Source organism: Tupaia chinensis, unplaced genomic scaffold, assembly GCF_000334495.1.
Source record: "Tupaia chinensis unplaced genomic scaffold, TupChi_1.0 Scaffold143610_2, whole genome shotgun sequence".
Lineage (NCBI taxonomy): Eukaryota > Metazoa > Chordata > Mammalia > Scandentia > Tupaiidae > Tupaia > Tupaia belangeri.
The window spans coordinates 1,492-8,097 of record NW_006203457.1 but is presented as its reverse complement, the minus strand read 5'-3'; the positions used below and the strand labels follow the sequence as shown (position 1 = coordinate 8,097).

General features: G+C 41.5%; 1 pseudogene; it reads right to left on the bottom strand.

The window, feature by feature from the left end:
* Positions 1-4,679: 4,679 nt before the first annotated feature.
* On the bottom strand, positions 4,680-6,312 carry LOC102478994 (tubulin gamma-1 chain-like; annotated as a pseudogene).
* Between the last annotated feature and the right edge of the window lie 294 nt (positions 6,313-6,606).

Below are 6,606 nucleotides of genomic sequence, written 5' to 3'. Positions count from 1 at the left end.
CATAGCCATTACGCTAACTGCACGTTCCCGGGAAAGAAATAAACTTTAAAAAAGTCCAATGAGAGGCCGCCTGCAGATGAAAGGCTGTGCAGCAGAGACCCATGGCTCATCCCCTTCCCAACTCGCCATTGAACTCTCAGTGTGTTGCTTGGGATTTTGAGAGGACATTTTGCCCATCGCCATCACATCCAGACACCCATTCCAGCAAAGAACTTGCCAGTTTGGCAGGCTGCCTGTAGCTGGAAGGCTCTGCCAAGTGTGTTGCTTGGGACTTTGAGATGACCTTGTGCTCTCCCGGCCCCATCTGGACATCCATTCCTGCACAGGGAGACTGAGTTGCAAAGAGACTGTGGCTTATCCCCTGCCACACTCCTCTGAATTCTAAGACTTCAGCACACAGCACACATTCTAAGACTGAAGCACACAGCACTGCGTGATACCTTCTATATTCCTGAGTTAAAGCTCAGCAGCTCAGTATAGGCACACTCTAGAAACAAGAGGATTGTGAATTAAGATGAGTGACAATAGTGCAGGTTGCTGGTGAGCATCAGTGAGGTTGAGCAGCAGGAAGATTGCCAATCACCTACTCCCCCATGCCTTTGAATGCTTAGAATTAACTTGAAGAATTTTGGAAGGAATGTATAAATCACCAGATGACTAGAAACCATTGTAGAGGCATAACAAATAAGAGCAACCAACAAAATATCCACCAGGGAAAACATTAATTCCTCATCATCTACAGACAACACAGTGGAAATTGTGGAAATGTCAGGTAAACAGTTCAGAATATTTATAGTGACACAACTAAATGAGATGCAAGAGAAAAAAGACAATGAACTTCATGATGAGGATGTCCTTTCACTACTTGAAGGAAGTAGATACCATAAAAAAGAGTCAAACAATTGTTAGAGATGAAGACTATTATACAGGAAATTAAAACCTCCCCCAAAAGTATTAAAAGCAGATAAGATCATGCAGAATATCGAACCTTAAGTGTGGGAGACAAAGCCACTTATCTAGAAAAAATTATCAAGAAGGCTGAGAAAGTAACCAAGAAAAATGAGGACAATATATGAGAAATACTAGATAACATTAAGTGGCCAAACTTCCAGATAATCAGTAGCCCATAAAGTGAAGAAACTAATAATGGCTTTGATAATCTATTCCATGAAATTCTGGAAGAAAACTTTCCAAACCTAGAAAAGCATTTAAACATCCAGACCCAAGAAATCAAAGGACCCCAAATAGAATCAACCCAAGAAGATCTTCTCTAAGGCACATCATAGCCAGATTGGCCAAAACCACAGACACAGACAAGATATTAAAATTAGCAAGACAGAAGCATCAAGTTACTTACAAAGGTTATCCCACCAAGTTAATATCAGACCTCTCCTTGGAAACAATGAAGGCAAGGAAAGAATGGGGAAATATAGTCAAAAGTGTTAAATGAAAAATAGTTTCAACAAGATTACTATGCCTGGCAAGATAATCCTACATATGAGAAAAAAAAAAAAAACATTCTCTGATAAACTAAACCTGATAGAATTCACCAACTCAAGACCAGCTATTCAAGAAGTTCTGAAGGGTGTGCTATACTAGGAAAACTAACATCAGACAGACAGATAGAAGAGAGCAACACAAAAAATGGCTCACTTAATAATAGTAATGTGGCTCAAATGGACCCCAAACTTCAGCTGTGAAATACTGCTTTCAGAGACTAAAAATGAAGATTTTCTGCTGAGACTTCTCCCTCCACATTAATTTCTAGTGGGTAGTGCTACTTGTTTCCTTCTCTCCATTTCTCTCTGTCTCTCTCTGTCTTTCTGTGTCTCCCTGTGTCTTTTAATTGTTTTAATTAAAAAAAAATTTAGATAAAGTATTCCCTGGGCTCTTAAGCCCCTTCTTTATTGTGCTAATTGATGCCTTTCCCCATCCATTTAGGAAAGCCACAAACCCTGGGCCATCCTCAGATTGATCCTGAACTGCAGCTGTGAAAAGCACATGGTTTTCACTTTTTGCTTTATAAAATACAAATCTAAAGTTTTTAAAATCATCTTTTTTATTCTTTTTATTTTAATTTTTCCTTCTTTCCTCTTCTCTAATTCTTTTCCTTTTTTCTTTATCTTTGTTCGATAGTTGCTCAGCCTCTATACACTAAATGTCTAGATAGGTCCAAGTGAACAAACATCTGAATATGATTAAGGTCAGAACATCATCTATTCCCACTGAATCTGATGCACAAAGAGTAAAAACGGAATGGAAGAGAGATTGCAGATCATGTCCTCCTGCACGCCTCTGAATGCTCAGATTGAACTTCAAAAATTAGGAAGAAATGCACCATCCATCAAATTACTAGAAATCACTGCAGGATCACAAGAAATATGGGGAAAGCAAGAAAATAACTCACCTCCGAGGGAAAAGAATAACTCCTTTTCATCCTCAGACAGTACGATGAAACTCATGGAAATGTCAGATAAAGAATTTAGAATTTTCATAGTGACAAAGCTAACAGAGATTGAAGAGAAGAGAGACAATGAACTGCAGAAGAGGCAAGATAAAGGAGCTGATGAGTTCCAGGAGGTGAGGAAATTGTTGCAAGATCTGAAAGAAGAATTATACACTATAAAAAAAGAATCAAATGGATCTGTTAGAGATGAAGGCTATAATACAGAAAGTCAAAATCTCCTTTGAAAGTATTAAAAGAAGATTAGATCATACGGAAAATCAAATCTCAAATATAGAAGATAGAATCACTGGCTTAGAAAAATACTCCATGAAGACTGAGAAAATTGCCCAAAAACATGAGAATAATATATGAGAAATACTAGATAACATCAAACAGCCAAACATCCAGATAATTGGAATCCCAGAATGGGAAGAGACTCATAAGGGCATTGATAATCTATTCCATGAAATCCTGCAAGAAAACTTCCCAAACCTAGAGAGGCATTCAAAGATTTAGTTCCAAAAAATACTAAGGACTCCAGATAAAATCAATCCAAGAAGAGTTTCTCCAAGATACATTATAGCCATATTGACCAAAACCACAGACAAAGAAAAGATACTTAGATTGGCAAGAGAGAGTCAAGTTACTTACAAAGGATATCCCATCAGACTAACAGCGGCCCTCTCATCAGAAACAATGCGATCAAGGAAAGAATGGGAAAATATATTCAAAGTGTTAAGGGAAAAGCAATTTCAACCAAGAATTTTGTACTCAGCAAGATTATCCTTCATATGGGAAGAAAAGAGAAGAGCATTCTCAGATAAACAGAACCTGAAAGAATTTACCAACACCAGACCAGATCTCCAAGAAGTTCTGAAGGGAGTGCTGTACCAGGAAAATTAAATACAGACACACAAAAATAAGAGTTCAAAACCTAAGAAAATGGACAACTTAATCATAGGGACAAGTCTGGAGTTGAATATTTCATTCCAGAATTTAATTGGAAAGATCAGACCAGAACAGAAGAGAGATTAAGTACATCAGACTGAACTGGTGAAATAGAATTTTATGACTTTTGTTTAAAACATTGCTGATTTTCTTCTAGGCTTTGTTTTCTGATTTTAAAGATTTTTGTCCTGTCTTGAGCTGTTGATAAGTTCATGTACCTACTATTTGAACAGAATCCCAACCTGTTTCCTGGCTTTAAGTTTTAAGCAAAGTTCCTTAGCATTTCTTTGATTTATTAAAGATAAAAATGCTTTTCTTGAAATTAAAAATATGGTAAAAAAAATAACTATTTAACTAGTAAAATATATAACATCAGCTAGGTCCTACCTTACAGTATATTCATTCTACTCAGATTTTCACACCTAAAGTCAGGTAATGTATTCATAAATATATATACCAGGTGAACTTTCTATTGAAAGTAGTTAGATTATTTAAGAATTTTTGACAATCAATAAAATGTGGGAGAAAAGAAATGGAAAACTACTGTGGACACCGGAGATATTGTGGGAGGAGGGTGGAAAATGGCAGAGGATGAGAAATAGGGGGAATATACATATACACACACATATGAAACTAGAAATGGAAAATTAATGATGATAATATGTATGATTAAGCTACTATTCAGTATATTCTGGATGGGAAATGACATTTTATATGCTGTGACGATGCTCGATGTATGAATGTAAATTAATTAATTAAAAATAAAAATGAGGGACCAGCAGTTAGCGTAATGGTTATGTCGCTGGACTCCCACGTAGTCTACTGTGGTTCGAGTCCCAGACCCGGTGGCTTAAACTCACGCCGGACGCGTGTGCGTGCGTGCCCAAGATCCTGAGAGGTGAATGGAGGAGAAGGGATTGCGGCATGGCCATCCCTCCTGGGGGGTGATTTCCTGCTTTCTGTCTTTCTGTCTCATTATCTCATTATGTCTGTCTGGAGAGTGCACGTGCCCTATAGCAAAAAAAAAAAAAGAAAGGAACATGTTCAGAAATAGTGATATTCACATTGAACGTCAATGGATTAAATTCTTTTTTTTGATTCACATCTAGTGTTTTATTAAAGGTAGATAGTCTCATAAGAGGAGAAGAGTGTCCCAGGCAACAGAGTGTATGTGTGTGTATGAGAAAGAGACTTGCGAGGTCTGTGATCTGTGCTCTGAGGAATTGTCAGTCAGGCAGGGCCTGGGCCAACCGGTAAGGCAGATGAGGGTCCCTGTCCTGGAGACTCACTGCTCTTTGGTGCCCCAGGAGATGTAGTCTGGCCATGTAGCCACACAGTACTCATTGATGAGTTGCTGCAAAATCTCTGGATGTGTCCATCTCATCAAAGTTGTCCTTGAACATGTCCTCCTCGCAGAGCTGCTCTAGGAAGGCCTCCTGCTTCCGCAGCTTGTCAAACTGGTGACAGGTTTGTTCAAAGAGTGAGGAGATGCTGGTGTAGTTTGCCATCATGAGTCTACTGACCCATTGGGCCGAGGGCAGGCAGGGATGCTGATACTTCCTCGACAGGGCCACCTGAATGCTGGCTGGGCCCCAGAGGATGAAGTTGGCCAACTTCTGATCCCAGATTTGCTGCAGACTCTTCTGGAACTGGGTGGTGTCCACCTTCCCCTGGATGATTTTTTTATTTTTGGAGAGGTTTTTGCTATAGGGCGCGTGTGCTCACCAGACAGAGAAAGACATAGAGACAGAAAGCAAGAAATCACCCCCCAGGGGGGATGGTCACGCCGCAGTCCCTTCTCCTCCATTCTCCTCTCGGGATCTTGGGCACACATGCACATGCGCCTGGCATTAGTTTTAAGTCACCGGGTCCGGGACACGAACCATGGTCGACTATGTGAGAGTCCAGTGACATAGCCATTACACTAACTGCTGGTTCTCTCCCCTGGATGATGTTGAGAGTGGCGATGTAGCAGTGGTTGGTCTGGCAGTCCTGGCCTATGGACACCATAACATTCTTGGGCTGTAGCAGCCACCTCATGACATCCAAGACCATAGTCTTGCTCACGCTGGCCACTGACTGGTCCGTGGTGAGGGGGTTGTAGCCTGTCATGAGGAAGTAGAACTGTGGTGTGGGGATGAGTGAGGCAACCAGGCCGATGAGGTCGTTGTTCATGTAGCTGGGGTAGCGCAGGGTGGTGGTGCTGACTGACATGATGGTGGACACCAACTGGTTGATCTGGGAGAAGGATGAGTTCTGGATGTGCAGGCGATCCATGGTGATCCGGTTGAGGGCTGTGTTGTCCAGCACCACGAGGCAGTCTGTGTTCTGGGTCAGCCTCTTGAGGGTGAGCAGTGAGTTGTAGGGCTGTACCACCATGTCGCTCATCTTGTCCTGGTTGAGAAACACTGAGTATATCCACACCAACTTCTTGGGGTACCTGTCATTCAGCCGTTCTAAGAGGTAGGAGCCCAGGCCAGAGCCTGTTCCACCAGCGATGGAGTGACACAGCACAAAGCCCTCTAGACTGTCACTGCCATCTGCCTCCTGGTCTTTGATGTCAAAAATGTCCTCATGGATCTTCTCTACCTGAGACAATCCACTGGCCCAGTTGTTGCCAGTTCCTCCTCCGTTCTCTGACAGCTAGATGTTCTCTGGGTTGTAGAGCTTGTCATAGGGGCAGTTGAGAATGCAGTGGATCACCCTGGGCTCCAGGTCCAGCAGCACGGCCCAGGGGATGTAGTGCTCATCATCGGCCTGGTAGAAAAAGACGTCCTTGAGGTCAGTGCCCTTGGTGGCGAACTCCTCCACGATGCGCTTGGGGCTGATACGTGCTCGGCACACAGTTGTTTCCAGAACCCGAACCCAATCTGATTGCTGCACTGGCCCAATGGTAGGGTGATGATTTCCCTCGGCATTACTCTTTAGGAACAAGCATGCTGCAGCCCTAAATTCTCCAACAAAGAGACACAGACTGGTTGAATGGATAAACAAACAGAAACCCTCTATCTATTGCCTACAAAAAATACACATTATGGATAAAGACATACATAGACTAAAAGTGAAAAGCCGGAAAAAGTTACTGAATACAAACAAAAATCAAAAAAGTGCTTGAGTTGTGATACTGATTTCAGGCAAAATAAGCTTTAAGACAAAAACTGTAAGATGAGACAAAGAAGGGTATTATATAGTATTAAAGGGGCTAATTCATC